Source organism: Phocoena phocoena, chromosome 3 (genome assembly GCF_963924675.1).
Source record: "Phocoena phocoena chromosome 3, mPhoPho1.1, whole genome shotgun sequence".
Classification (NCBI taxonomy): domain Eukaryota; kingdom Metazoa; phylum Chordata; class Mammalia; order Artiodactyla; family Phocoenidae; genus Phocoena; species Phocoena phocoena.
Genome location: NC_089221.1, coordinates 85,904,283 through 85,919,687, shown reverse-complemented (window position 1 = coordinate 85,919,687; position 15,405 = coordinate 85,904,283). Strand labels below are relative to the sequence as shown.

The 15,405-nt window shown below is 36.5% G+C and overlaps 1 non-coding gene across 1 annotated transcript; it reads left to right on the top strand.

The window, feature by feature from the left end:
• The first annotated feature begins 14,217 nt into the window (after window positions 1-14,217).
• LOC136121827 (U6 spliceosomal RNA) lies at window positions 14,218-14,325 on the top strand. The gene has a single exon (XR_010655828.1). It is a non-coding gene; the product is annotated as a U6 spliceosomal RNA (small nuclear RNA).
• Window positions 14,326-15,405: the final 1,080 nt, after the last annotated feature.

Below are 15,405 nucleotides of genomic sequence, written 5' to 3'. Positions count from 1 at the left end.
TTCGGTACTGTTTCAACTTTTTTACTCAGTAGCTGTGAGGTTTAATGTGAGTTACTTGGGTTTCTTAAGCTTCAGTTTCCTCATATGTAAAATTAGTATCAATATAATGCTACGTACTCCATCATTTTTTTAATTAGAAATATATATATTATCTATATAATGCACTTAATTTAGTGTCTGACAGAGTAAAAGGCAAAGAATGTAACATCTGTTATGATTAATACACTTTCCTCTCTTCTAGACCCTGAAAAACTGGGCTCTAGCCAACAGTGTTTGTACTTCAGGACATCCCTCTACTAAAATACCTGCTAGTTGTCATCCATTTTTGGGTAACTTTGTAATAACAAAAGTCATAGTATGTTCTGGATTCTGCCACTGCTATCTGTTGTAATCTAGGATACATTATTGGTGTGCGTTGCTAGTGCCATTGATGCTGCTCTTAAAGGACAGATTTAGGGCTTCCCTGATGGCACAGTGGTTGAGAGTCCGCCTGCCGATGCAGGGGACATGGGTTCGTGCCCCGGTCCGGGAAGATCCCACATGCCGCGGAGCGGCTGGGCCCGTGAGCCATGGCCGCTGAGCCTGCGCGTCCGGAGCCTGTGCTCCGCAACAGGAGAGGCCACAACAGTGAGAGGCCCGCGTACCAAAAAAAAAAAAAAAAAGACAGATATAGATAAGTGTATTACTTGGTATCACACCTGGAGGATGATTCCCTCTTTAAATTGTGTCTGTGTTGGTGAGGGCAGGGAGTTAATCTGAATGTAGAATTGGACATAAGGACAAAAAAGAGTCTCTGAAAAATAAAATACTTGAAAAGTCATGGAGAAGAGACTTGGAACAAATATCTCCTTATGCAGAAGTATTATTTGCAACACATAGAAGGAATAGTTTTAAAAATGCATGATATCACTACAGGTGATATAACAAAGTGTACTGGAAATTGTTTAGTCAACTTGATCATTATATTCAGCAAAAGTATCAGATTGAGAACCCAAAATAATTTTTCTGTAATTTTTTATTCCAAATAATATAATCAATTAGATCATATTAATCCTATATTTTCAGTGATCTACTTCATTTTCATTGTTTACACATGTAGTAACATTTAACACTTTTAGGTTATTTGGGAAGGTAATGGTAGAACCACTAAGATTTCATTGTTTTCTCCACAAAATAACAAATCATTTTTTAATCTTTCTTTCCTAAATTGCCTGTTCAAGTTTAGTTTATGCTGAGTTTGTGTAAAGAATGATTGTCCTAACCCTTGAGGGGCACAGGAAGCCTGGGAAGGATCTGGATAGATGCCTGTCCAGATATTTCATTAAATTCTCCTGACACTTAAAGAGATCCAGGGCAATACTCTAAGGAGGGAAGAGTGTCCATTAGGGTTTGCCACTTGGTCAGTCACTGGTCCTGCCTTAAGTTTTATTTTAGGACTGTTTCAGTTAGAGAGGAAAAGGAAGAGGAGAACACAAAACTGTAATACTGTTGTACTCTGAAATCCTTTAAAGTTCAGAAAGATGCCTTCTAAAGATTGATGGCATTTGCATTTATCAGTGGTTAATTTGGAGAAACAGATCAAAGTTGGCTGCTGTTATTTCCAATATGACGTAAACCTTTACTAATGCCCAAAAGGTTTGGGAAGAAGCATTAAGTGCACATCAATAACATAACTCCTATAAGATGCTCATAGGACACCCAGAGTCTTATATGTAATGCAATTTTTTAGTTTTCCCATCCAGTCCATAAGAAAGTCACCTTGGATAGGTATCATTAATTTTTCTCTCTCTGAGATCTTTTAAGCTCTTGTGTTCTCCAGAAAACCCTCTGTCTTTTTCTACCCCTCCTTCCTCTCCCAGGGCCTACAGTATAGAAAACATCACATCTTTAAGTCTCTATGACTTGTTGGATGAGACTTGAGGAATTTAGAATCTTCAGATTAAAGATTAAATATTTGCTTTGTTAAAAGCAAATATTTGTATTTTAATATCAATAAATTTTCAGAGCATAACTTTGATTAATTATTTTAACAGAATATCTGTCTCTTTACCTGTCTTATGAAAGACATCTTTTCCATATATAGTAAATGAACAGAAAGGAGAAAAAAAAAGAAACAGATGGCAGGAAAAAATCTTGTATTACCTACATATATATTCTCTTCTCTTTGTGACCCTCAAAGTTAATTATTTCTCCCTAAATGCATTTGCAAAACCAATTTATTTGAGAAACCTTGATAAAAGACCTTACAAATGATATGTTCTGGTGACTGACTCTTAACTTTTCTACCCCTTACTCACAGTATTGATAATTTTGATGGATAAAAATGTGCTAGATAGAGGTCAAATTTAGGTGGCTCAAGCCTATAAAAAGAAGCCTAATTTCATTTTTGAGTAGATGGAATGGCCTGAGTGGCCTTAAAAGTCATTGCAGTTTTATATGAGGCTTGGCAATTTCCCAGTCCTCTGATAGGGACTCATGCATATGCATAGAGTACAAAGGCCCCATGCAGGTTGAGATGATCTCAGTATTTATGTTTTGGCACCAACAGTCCATGAAAAATAAATGACTTATCCTAGCAGGTCCTTCATATTTTTAAGAAGTCATTTCCCTTTAGCTCTATTTCAGGTTAAGAGCTATTCAGTTCTTTAGTGTACTTAGATGCTTGCATTTAAGTTAATTTCTGCATCGTTAATTCACTATGTCTGCCTCTTTTGTTTTAAATTACTATATATGTGGATATCAATGTTTATTTCATTAGGAGGTTAAAAAAATTTTCCCTAGAAATTATTCTCTGAGTAGGGCCACTCATTCTTCTTCTTGATTAGAGCTGGTTACGCATGATAGCTTTTACAAAATTCTCAAGTCTATCAGAAGTCTGGAGTTACCAAAACCAAATATTTTTCTTATTTTTTTTGCCTTTCTATTTTGATTTCATATAGTCAAATCCAAATTGTAAAGCTATGCCTGTCCACATGCACTGTCTATTCTGCTCTTCTTCTGTTGTTTTTCTTCCCCTCAGACACATTATACTTTTCAAACTAAATTGATTTCATTAACTTCCATCCTTCCACAAACATAAATTGCTACTCTCTCCCAATTCATACAGAGCCACACAAAACCTACAAATATGAGATAGTTGGTTGACTATTTTGAGGCTTTCCCAGTCATTCACACTACTGAAATATCCATTCAATCTGCAAATGATATTTAGTGAGGAACTACTAAAATTGAAATACTTCTAAGAATTTAGAGGAGCAAAAAGAAAACACACAGGTACACACATAAATATAAATGGCCACTTCATTCTCCTCAAGAAGCTTGCAACTAAGTAGGATGGATAAGGTAAACATAAAAGATATAAAGAATAATGTGTGCAGTTTTCGGGGGGGGGGTTGTTTTCTTAAGGTATCATAGAAAATCTACTAAAACACTGCTGTACTCAGTGTTGTCTTCAAACCAAGAGTGTGGGTATCCCTTGGTAACTGGTTAGAAATGAAGAATCTCAAGGTCTACCTCAAACCTAGTTAATCAATATTTGCATTTTAACAATATCCATGGTTAAATACTATGCACATTAAGTTTGAGAAGATCTGTGCTGGAGCTATCAGGTTCTAAGAGAAGATCAAAAGCTTATGTGTGGAAATGAAAGTGTTGGAGCTGGATCTTAAACATAGCAATGAAGAGGGCAGGAGCAAAATATCAAAGTCATGTCAATTGTACAAAGAAAGGCACTGTCCAGTCTATAGCTTACTCAATTTGGATGGGTTATGCATAGGCCGTATGGAATGATACCAGAATGATAAGCTTGTCCTTAATATTTGATCAAGTCAGATAATGACATATGACTGCAGAAAGCTGTGGGTAGTATTATTTTTTTTTCCCCCCCAGGAAGTTGGATGCCAGAGAAGGAGTGATACTATCCCTAAATTTAGTAATGAGGTAGAGACTTAATAATTGGAAAGTCTGCAGTTATAAACAGAGACTGTCTTAGCCCATTCTGGCTATCACAAATACCATGAACTGGGTAGCTTATAAACAGCAGAAATTTACTTCCCACATTTCTGGAGGCTCAGAAGTCCAAGGTGAAGGCTCTGACACGGTCACATTCTGGTGAGAGTCCTCTTCCTGGTTCATAGCCAGTGGCTTGTTGCTTTCGTCCACCATGTAAGGGACTTCTGTGGGGTCTGTTTTATAAAAACACTGATCCCATTCATGAGGGCTCCACCCTCATGACCTAATCACCTCCTGAAGGTCTCACCTCCCAATACCATAATCTTAGGGGGATGACTTCAACATAGTAATTTTGGGAAGACACAAACGTTCAGGCTGTAGCAGATAAACTCAGAAATATTAACCAGATCCATTCTCTATTTGTGGTCCTATTAGTTCTTAGATTGGTAGGTGTGAAAATCATGAATTTTATATTTGAGAAATGGTGGCCCCTGAGTTTCTTTTCATCTGCCATTATTAAGATAGAAGAATTTTCTTCTTCCTCTGTAGTATTATATACTAAGAATCTGGATTTTTGTCAGAAGCTTTCTTTTTGGCTACTGTACCAGAGAAAATGGTGCTGTGGGAAATTAAAAGTCTTCAATTAATGTAAAAAAGGATGTCTTAGCTTCTAAACTGTGTGAGTTGATGGAGGGAGCTATGAGAAAATGCTCATATCATTAATTTTATATAAAAATTTGGGTTTCTAATAAGCCACACATATAATGCTTTCCATATTCATGTGTCAGTATAATCCTCATATATATATGCATATATATATTGAGTTGGCCAAAAAGTTCATTTGAGTTTTTCGTAAGATGTTATGGAAATACCTGAATGAATTTTTTGGCCAGCCCAATATATGTATATATATTTTAAAGGAACAAAGTAAAGACCAGCTTTTGAACTGAAAAGTTTTTATTTTCAAAGTTGAAAAAACTTTACATATATCTTCAACTAATAAGTACTGATCCAGGTCCTACCTGAGGAAAATGTTATGTCACTGATACAAAGTAGTCACCAAAAGACATGCACATTTCCTTTTTGGTTTTTTTGCACAAACTTTTTTTATTATATAAGTTTCAGATGTATGCACATTTCCTTTTTAGTCTAACAATTAGTCTAACAATTTGGATAATAATAATGAATATGTCACTGTGTCTAGCAAGATGTATTTTGCTCATCTGTTTGATCTGGATTTTGATCTAAATACACGTCTAGGAGTGAAATTAACAATCATATTTCATGGATCAAGATCCTCCCTAAGAAACTATACAAAACAAGGATGCTACTAGAAAAGCTGCTATCTCCCTCACTCAATTCTAAATTCAATCCAAAACATTTGCTAAGCACATAAATGATGTGAGTATTGGTCTAAGTAATTAAGGTGTCAAAATTAATAATACAGTGGCTCAAGAAACTATGAAAGGAAACAAGTATATTCAATAGTTATTATACAAATATGGCTACTACAAATACTTTTACAGTGAAATTATGAGTTTACTTAGAGAAAACAGAAAATTCTTCACAGAGGTGCTATTTAATGAGTATTTTGAAGGTTTGGTAGGATATGAAAAGTCAGAAAAGTGTTGTTGAACTTAAGTTCATGTGCCTGAAGCACGGTGAGGCCAAACAAACCAAACGATGGCATTTGGAGCACAGAAAGGTTTATTGAAAGGGCCAAGCAAAGAGAACAGGAAGCTCATGCTCAAAAGACCCTAACTCCCTGATGGTTTTCAGGGAAGAGCTTTTAAAGGCAAAATTTGGGGTAAGGGTTGCAGGGTGTGTGACTTTCTTCTGATTGGTTGGTGGTGTGGTAAGAGAGCAGTATTTCAGGAATCTTGTGCAAGCCATCCTTCACCTGGGTGGGAACCTTAGTTCCTGTAGAAGAGCTCAGATACATAGTTTGTATATCCTTTGAGGAGGAACTAGGACTCTGCTTTATTGCTGCACTCTTGTTTCTTGACTGCTTTTCTTTTGCTTCTGCACTCCCTCACTTCCCTAATTAGTAACTGTTTGAATCTGCCCTTTGGAACTCAGGGAAGGTCTAGGAGGCTGAAGCCTTTTTCCTACAATCTAGAAATAGGGCACATGGAAAGGCTTTTGTATCAAAGAGTACCCCACAGCTTTCAAAAGAGGGGAAACGACTTTTCAATTCTGTTCAATAAGTTGACCATAGCCCAAGAGCTATAAGCAGTCATGACACATTCAGGAAATAGCAAAATTCTGATGCTGCTGATGAAAATGTTGTGTTAAGAGGAGTGTTGGGAAAAAAAGGGGGAGAAAAAAATGTGCTGAAAATGGGTGAATGGGTTTAGGGAGTGTGACACTGTGATTTATAATAAGAAATATATATTTGGTCTTTGTACCTGATGTAAAGCTCCTAAAAGCCTTGACAAGTCCTAAGTGATAACAGCAATAAAGGTCAAAGGATAGTCTTTTTTTATTCATAACAAGATCCTTTCAACCACACCTGAGTTTATGTTAGTGAAGTGACTTTGGAAAGCCCCAGGGATGGGAGCTTATTGCCAGGGGAAGTAACTGTGTAATTAGAGAGTTGGAACTTCCAGCCCTATCTCCTAATTCCAAGGAGGGAAGAGGGGCTAGAGGTTGAATAAATCACCAATGACAGTGATTTAATCAATCATGCCCAGGTAATGAAGCCTCCATGAAAATCACTAACAAAAGGGGTTCAAAGAACTCCAGGTTGCTGAACACAGGGAAGTGCTGGGAAGGAAGCATACCTGGAGAGAGTTTGGAAGCTCAGCAGCCCTTGCCACATATTCTGCCTCATGCTTCTCTTCTATCTGGCTATTCCTGAGTTGTATCCTTTTTAAATAAACTGCTAATCTAGTAAGTAAACCATTTTCCTGAGTTCTGTGAGCTGCCCTAGGAAATTATTGAACCTAATGAGGGATTTGTAGAAACTTCTAATTTATAGCCAGTTAGTCAGAAGCACAGGTGACAACCCAGCCTTGCAATTCATGTCTGAAGTGGGGAACAGTCTTAACTAACACCAGCAGTTAGTGTCCAAATTGAGTTACATTATAGGACACCTAGTTGAGGTATTCCAAAAGTTGGAGAATTGCTTGGTGTGGAAAACGCCACCTATCTGGTTTTGTTACCCAGAAACTGGGTTCACCTCTTGGTGGGTGTCAAGCCAATAGACACAACCAAGCCACAGATCGGGAGAAGGAAGGATTTATTACTTGCAGTAAGTAAGGAGAACACCAGGAATCTCTCCCAAAGCAGTGTCTCAGCATCAACAAAATTGGGTAAGTTTTAAGCTAATGATAAATGCTTATTCATGAGGGGGCTTGAGCAGGGGAGAATTCAGCATAGAATCAAGGGTTGACAGAGTCCAGGCTTTGGTTGATTGAAGTCAGGAGGGTCAACATCATAATTCCATCCTCCACCTGGATGGGGGCCTTAGTTCCTGCAGAACTCAAAGACATATTATTATGTATATCCCTTGAGAAACCAGGACACTGCCTCAAGACTGCACTGTTGTTTCCTGACTGCTCCTCCCTTGTTTCTGTATTCCCTCCCTTAAGATAAGTAATTACTGAGGCCTGTTCAAGGACAAACATGTGGCCAAGCTTAGATCACAAAATGGCTTAGGCCAAAATGGCTTATTTTATGCCAAAAAAAAAGAGAAGCCCAGTCTAGTTCTTTTCCTCTGGGGACCCCTTACTCTGCCTACAGTTTCAGAAGTGAAGTGTCAGAAATATTGAGTGTGGTAGTTATAGGAAGCAGAGTAGGAAATAGAGTTTTTCCTTTCGGGGAGAAAAGTCCTGCAAATAAGCAACTATGTCAAATGCTACTGTGATAGTTGAGACAGGATATCTTAAAGAACTACTTTATTTAAAGGGGTTCAATAGAGAATGGAGAAGAGAAATTAGAGACAGTGAGTTTAAACATTTTTTTTCCAAAGAGTATAGCTGTAAAGGGAAAGAGAAAAACAGAGTGATAGTGTCACCCCGAAACTGGGGCTGCCTTTTGGTGAGTGTTGAGCCAAAAGACAGTACCAAGCCAAAGATCAGGAGAAGGAAGGATTTACTACTTGCAGCAAGCAAGCAGGTGGGTCATAATAGGAAGACCTGCTGGAAGTGGAAATTCTCTTAATTGCTTCAGTTTTCTCTCTGAATTAGAATAAAATAGTGTCAATGAGGATGGGGAAGGAGACTGTAGCTTTTAGAGATGACCAGAAAATATGAAATCCTATTTCACAGAAGAGACAATGGACTAAGCATCAAAATCCTCTTTTGGTGATTAATTGCTGATTTAAAATGAGACTAGTAACATGATTGTGCGTTATTTTGGGGAAAAGTTTAGCTGACTGAAAAAAGAATGGGGTAAGTCATTAGATATAACTAGGTTGTGTGGCAGAAACAAATAGTGCAAAAGGATAGAGAAGCAAGGGAGTGAAGAGCATATGCAGTAGAATGTTCAAAACGATTGACAACAGAATAACGTTAGCTAAAAGGGAGTAAAGTTCATGGGGAGGGGGATGAGAGGTGAATAAAAAGTGTTTGCATTACTGGATTTAAACTTCCATTGAATTAAAGATTTGCTGTCAATGGAGTAATAGAGTGTGATTTGGGAAAGTTTTGATTTGATAATGGACTGACTGAGGTAGGATTGAGGGCAAGGTCTTTGGATGAAATTAGATCATATGACAGAAAGGATATTGCAAGTATCATTTACATGGATATCAAGAATAATAACTGGAGTATTGTTGGAGAGGGAGATAGGGACTCAGTAAATAAAATATTCAAGAAAGGAGGAGGAGAGATTGGGTGAGTTGTAGATGATTACAGGGAGTAGTCAGAGAAAGTAGAATGCTTATGACTGAAATTGCAACTAAAAAAAGACTACAAAGGAAATACTCACAGAAAAGTCTACAGATTAAGAAGGCTTCTGTTAGGAATCTTAAATTTAACCTAGCACAATGAAAGTTAAGGAAATGGAGAGGTGTGACAGATAGGGTCAGAAGGAAGAGTATGTATAGGATCATATGAGGACTATAGTCCAACAAGTAAAGTATGGCCTGTGATCCTGACTTTCTTGCAGTACAGGGCAAGGAAGAATGACAGATTAAATCCTGAGGTCCCAAGGCTGCAGAAGTTGAGGGATGGCACTGTTGGAGAAGTCTTGTTAAAATGGAGGATGAGTTCTGGAGCCCCCACCTAATATTGCAGATTGAAATTTAGATTCCAATAGAATTCCAATATTCTTACTTCTAAAATCAGTTCAAAAGAACACAGTGGTTTTAGAATCAAAAGCACTTTTTTAAGTTTAAGAAAATATAGATAAAATATCTCTACAACCTGAAAGTAGGCAAAGATTATTTAAACAGTCACAAATTATAAAATGAAAAACTGAACACATGAGTCTACCTTACTCTTCAAAATTCAGTATTTCAACAGGCAAAATGACAGTTTGCTGACTGGGAGAAGACATTTTTAATACTTACAACCAGTGAAGGTTTCACATCTATAGTATTTAAAGAATTCCTACAAAGGTATAAGGAAATTATAAATGATCCTGTAGAAAATATAAAATAGGCAATATTATTAAGAAAGTATCTGAGAAAAAAAATGCTCAACCTCTTTGGAAAATAAAAATAAAACCACAAGGAATGAGAGACCATCTTACATCCCAAATCCTCAGTTTGAGTAAATATATGTTTCACAAAACTGAATGTTGTGAAGATTTGAACCAAGCATAAATCTTATTATGGTAAAAATAAAACTGGTACAATTACTTTCAAAATATACCTACAATATCTAGTAAAGTTAAAGGTCCTGGTTCCCATGACTCTGAAATTCTAGTCTAGATATGTCATTTTGAGAAACTTTGACTTATCCACAGAAAGAGAAGTAAAGAATGCTCATGGCAGCATTGTTTATGAGAGCAAGAGTTCTTGGAGTCCCTCCAAATTGGTTCATTTCCAGAGGGCCCTTGAATATCAGTGTTCCAAAATCTCTTCTAAAAAACGTTTGCTTATTTCTCCTGGTGTAAAGAAGAAAAAGACCTTTCTCAGTCTAATCTCAATCAGGCCATCCAACAATCTCAGCCTACTCTATCTGAAGCTACTCAATATGTCAACATTCACATCCTCAACTGTTAATCCCACATCGATTCCAACCTCAAAGATGCTCCCATTTCCCTGTGTTCCCTCTCCTTATCACACTGCTCCTCCAAACATGTTCCTGTCTCCTCCGTCACCATGTCCTAACCCTCTTTGTATTTACACACCCCTCCCCAAACCTGTTCTTATTTTTTCCACTCCCGAATTTCCTAAAATTACTTAAGGCTTTGGTTTTGCTCCCCTAGTATTCAGATTCAGGGGGAGGGAAGTTAAATGACTCAGTCACCTTCTCCTGTAGTTATGTTTAAGCCTTGGTCTGTATCTGACTTACATGCCCTGACCCACAAAAAAACAACAGCAATAAAAAAAAACAAACAAAAAAGAGGATTCCCTACAAGATTGGGAGTTGAGACAACATCTTCATCAAAATGTTTCATACAAATTCTAAAATACAAACCCATAGGACAATCATCTCCTGAACGGCACACAGTGAGACATATTTTATTTATGGCAAATGTGCCTATTAGTATCTGCCTGCTAACTGGATTGGATACTGTTATCTAGCTATTCTAATTAGCCCTTATCAAATCTTTAACTAGACTATCTTCTTTTCTCACTTTACTGTATGAACTCTGATTTAAATTTTTCAGACACTAGGTGAAGAAAAAGGTCTGTAACAAGGTTTTACAGCTACAAGCTTAGGTGTAAAATTCTAGCACTAAAAGGAGTCTATGAATGTCCTTTCTCACAGAGTACCCACAAAAACTTGGAACAAGAAGCTAAGAAATTTGAATAAAGCTAAAATGTTTGACTCTCACAGTAGATCATTTATGGGTAATCTTTGTGCCTGTTGCTGCTGACATATGGACCCCAAAGGAAGTTCACTGGAACTACTGCAATTCACATGCTCTGCTCTAGGAAATAACCAGGACTCTTGACTATTTTACCAAACCAACAAACATCATCACCAGAGAACTACAGGTACTCCAGTGAAGGGTCCTCTACAATCATATAACATTGAACATGATTCTGGTTTCCCAAGGATACACTTGTGCAGTGGTCACAGTGACTGCTGTGTATATGATCCCTGAAAACTCTGTTGTCTGTGCCACCACTGAAAATATGTAGACCATAAAACAGGAAATTTGTTGAAACAGGACTACTCTCCTCATTCTGCTATCTAAGGACATTTTGAGTCCAATGTTCTGAATCCCCTGAATTTATCCCCTTCAAACCTCTAATCTTGTTTTTACTCTCATAATCAGATTTTAACGCTCATTAATTTTCTTATATATTCTTTTGTATGTGAGTGTGCGTGTTGAATGACGTGCTTCAACTCCCCTGCCCCCGACCCCACCAGCTTTATTGAGGTATAATTGGCAAAGAAAACTAAGATATGCAAAATGTACAATGTGATGGCCTGGCAACCACTTTTCTACCCTCTGTTTGTTTCTATGAATTTGACTTTTTTTTTTTTTATATTTCACAAATAAGTGGTACCATGTGGTATTTGTCCTCCTCCATTTGACTTATTTCACTTTGCATAATGGCTTTCAAGTTCATTCTTGACCATGTTGTCACAAATAACAGGATTTACTTTTTTTTTTTAAGGCTGAATAATGTTCCATACTGTGTGTGTGTGTGTGTGTATGATGATTTTTTATCCTTCCATCTATTGATGGAAACCTGCATTGGTTCCATACTGTGGCTATTGTGAATAACGGGAGTACAGATATCTCTTCAAGATAATGATTTCATGTCTTTTGGTTATATACTTAGAAGTAGAATTGCTGGATCATCTGAGAGTTGAATTTTTAAGTTTTGAGGAACCACCATAGTATATTCCATAGTGCTACATTCCCACCAACAGTGTACAAGTATTCCTTTTTCTCCACATTCTCACCAGCATTTGTTATCTCTTGTCCTTTTGATAACAGACATCCTAACAGATGTGAGGTGATAGCTCACTGTGGTTTTGATTTGCATTTCCCTGATGATTAGTGATGTTGAACACCCTTTCAAGTACCTGTTTATCATTTGTATGTTTTCTTTGGAAAAAAATGTCTATTTAGGTCCTTTGATCATTTTTTTATTAGGATTGTTTTATCAGCTGTTGAGTTACATGAGTTCCTCATATATTTTGGATATCATCCCATTGTCTAGTATGTGGTTTGCAAGTATTATCTTTTATCCCATAGGGTACTTTTTCATTTTGTTGATGGTTTCCTTTACTCTGCAGGAGATTTTTAGTCTGAGGTAGTCCTCCTTGTTTATTTTTGCTTTTGTTGCCTTTGCTTTGGGTGTCAAATCCAAAATATCATTGCCAAGACCAAAGTCAAGGAGATTACCTCCTGTTTTCTTCCAGAAATTTTATGGTTTCAGGTCTTATATTTAAGTCTAATACATTTCAAGTTAATTTTTGTGATTGGTGTAAGATAGTGGTCCAATTTAATGCATTCGCATATGAGTTTCCAGTTATTCCAGTACTATTTATTGAAGAGACTCCCGATTCCTCATTGTATATTCTTGGCTCCTTTGTTGAAATGAATTGACCATGTATGTGTGAGTTTATTTCTGGACTATTTCTCTGAAAAATACCATTGGGATTTTGATAGGGATTGCATTAAATTTGTAGATTGCTTTGGGTAATATAGACATTTTAACAATATTAATTCCTCCAGTAAATGAACATGGAATACCTTTCTATTTATTTGAGTCCTCCTCAGTTTCTTTCATTAATGATTCATAGTTTTCAGCATACTGATTTCTCACCTTCTTGGTTAAATTTACACCTAAGAACTTTATTCTTTTTCATATTATTGTAAATGGGATTATTTTCCTAATTTATAATTTATTTTTGCATAGTTTGTTGTTAGTGTATAAGAATACCACTGATATTTTTATATTGATTTTATATACAGCAACTTTACTGAAATTGTTGATTAGTCCTAACAGTTTTTTGGTGGAGATTTAAGGGTTTTCTATATATAATACTATGTTACCTGCAAATGGAGACAATTTATTCTTCCTTTCTGATTCAGTTCCCTTTTATTTATTTTTCTTTCCTAATTGCTCTGGCTAGGAATTCCAGCACTATGTTGAATAAAAGTGATGAAGGTGGACATCCTTGTCTTGTTCCTGATCTTAGAGGAAAAGCTTTCAACATTTCACCATTGACTGTGATGTTAGTTGTGGGTTTGTCACAGATGGTGTTTATTATGTTGAGGTACATTCCCTCCATGCCCAGTTTGTGTAGAGTTCTTACCACAAAAGATGTTGAATTTTGTGAAATGCTTCCTCTGCACCAATTGAAATGACCATTAGTTTTTATTATTTATTTTCTTAATGTTGTCTGTCACATTTATAATGTGTGATGTTGAATCATAATGCACCCCAGAAATAAATCCCATTTGATCAAGGTGCATGATCCTTTAATGTACTGTTAAATTTAGTGCATTAATATTTTGTTGAGAATCTTTACATCTATATCGATTAGGGATGTTAACCTGAAATTTTCTTTTCTTGTTGTCCTTATCTGGCCTTATAAAATGAGTTTGGAAGTATTCTTCCCTCTTCTATTTTCTGGAAGGGTCTGAGAAGGATTGGTATTAATATTCTTTAAATGTTTGGTAGAATTTACCAGTAAAACCCTCTAGTCCTGGACTTTTATTTATTGGAAGTTTTGATTACTGAATCAGTCTTCTTACTCGTAATTATTCTGTTCAGATTTTCTATTTCTTCATGAGTTACACTTGGTGGGTTTTCTGTTTCTAGGAATTTACGCATTTCTTCTATGTTGTGCACTTTGTTGATGTATAATTTTTATAGTACTCTTTTACAGTTGTAATGGTGTCAGTTGTAATGTTTCCTCTTTCATTTATGATTTTATCTATTTTAGTCTTCATTTCTTTTTTCTTAGTAAGTCTAGGTAACATTATGTCAATTTTGCTTATCTTTTAAAAAAAATAACTCTTAGTTTCATTGATCTGTTCTCTTTTTTTTAAGTTTCTATTTCTCACTAATCTTTCTTATTTACTTCCTTCTGCTAATTTTAGACTTAATTTGCTCTTCTTTTTCTAGTGTCTTGAGGAGTAGGATAGCTGGTAGGATAGCTTGTTCTAATTACTTCTTTGGTGCTTGCTTTGGCAGCACTTATACTAAAAATTGGAATGATACAGAGAAGATCAGCATGGCCCCTGCGCAAGGATGACACTCAAATTTGTGAAGCATTCCATATTTTTTACTTATACAGTGTTATATGTCAATTATATCTCAATAAAACTGGAATAAGAAAAAAATAAAATTAAGAAAAAGAATTGCTTCTTTGTTTGCTACAGTCCTATAGGATTGGGACTGACAAATGGAAGCCCCTTTGGCTATCAGAGCCAGACATTTGGGAACCTTTCCCTTGGCAGCAGCTGTAAAACCTGCAGTGCTGAGATGTTTGTAAAAGCTCCTTCCAGGAATTTTCTTGAGCAGGTTGGAGGGAGAAGGCAGGAGTGGTCTCTATCAGCAGCCCTGGTCTCTGGGTAGACTCACAGTCAGTCCCTAGAGCCTGCCATTTTGATGTGGATATTTTCCTTTTTGTCTAATGTGTAGGAATCACTCAGCTATTTTCTGGATGTTTTTCAAAGAGAATTGCTCCATGTGTAGCTGTTCATTAAGTGTGTTCATGGCAGGAGGGGATCTCAGGAGCCTCCTAAGTGCCATCTTGCTTTGACTCTTTCTTTAGTACATTCTTAGGCATAGTTTTTGTCAAGTCTCTTAGATGTTCCATGATTTCTTAGACAGTCCTAAACCGTGCTCAACAGATGATACAACTAGTCCTTCAAGGCCAGCAAGAAAGTGAAGACCAGCCCATCCTTCAAACTATAAACCTCAAAAATGACTCTTATTCCATCTCTAATAATATTTAAAGACAGACACCATCCATCTAAAATAATGAAAAGGCTGATCAGTTGTGCAAAATTGCCTGTTACTCACTCATGTGGCCCAGCCAAAGTTTAATTATGCTTTGACCCTCCCCACAATCCTATGAACTTTAAAGACTCCCATTTTTAAGGAATTACTAAGAGGCAGTACATACTGCCTTAAAAGCTCACTCTGAAAAAAAAAAAAAAAAGCTCACTCTGATAATTAGCTGGCCACAGTAAGAAACAATGCCTGTTAAATCACCCCAGCCATGCTGTCTGCTCATCCCCACCTGCTTGAGTGATTTCCCCTCAAAGTTCTTGCTGATCTTGCTTACTCCTTCCTATACAAGAAAAGCTTTTTTTTTTTTTTTTTTTGCTGTTTGATTTTGAGATGCTCGCAGATCTCAA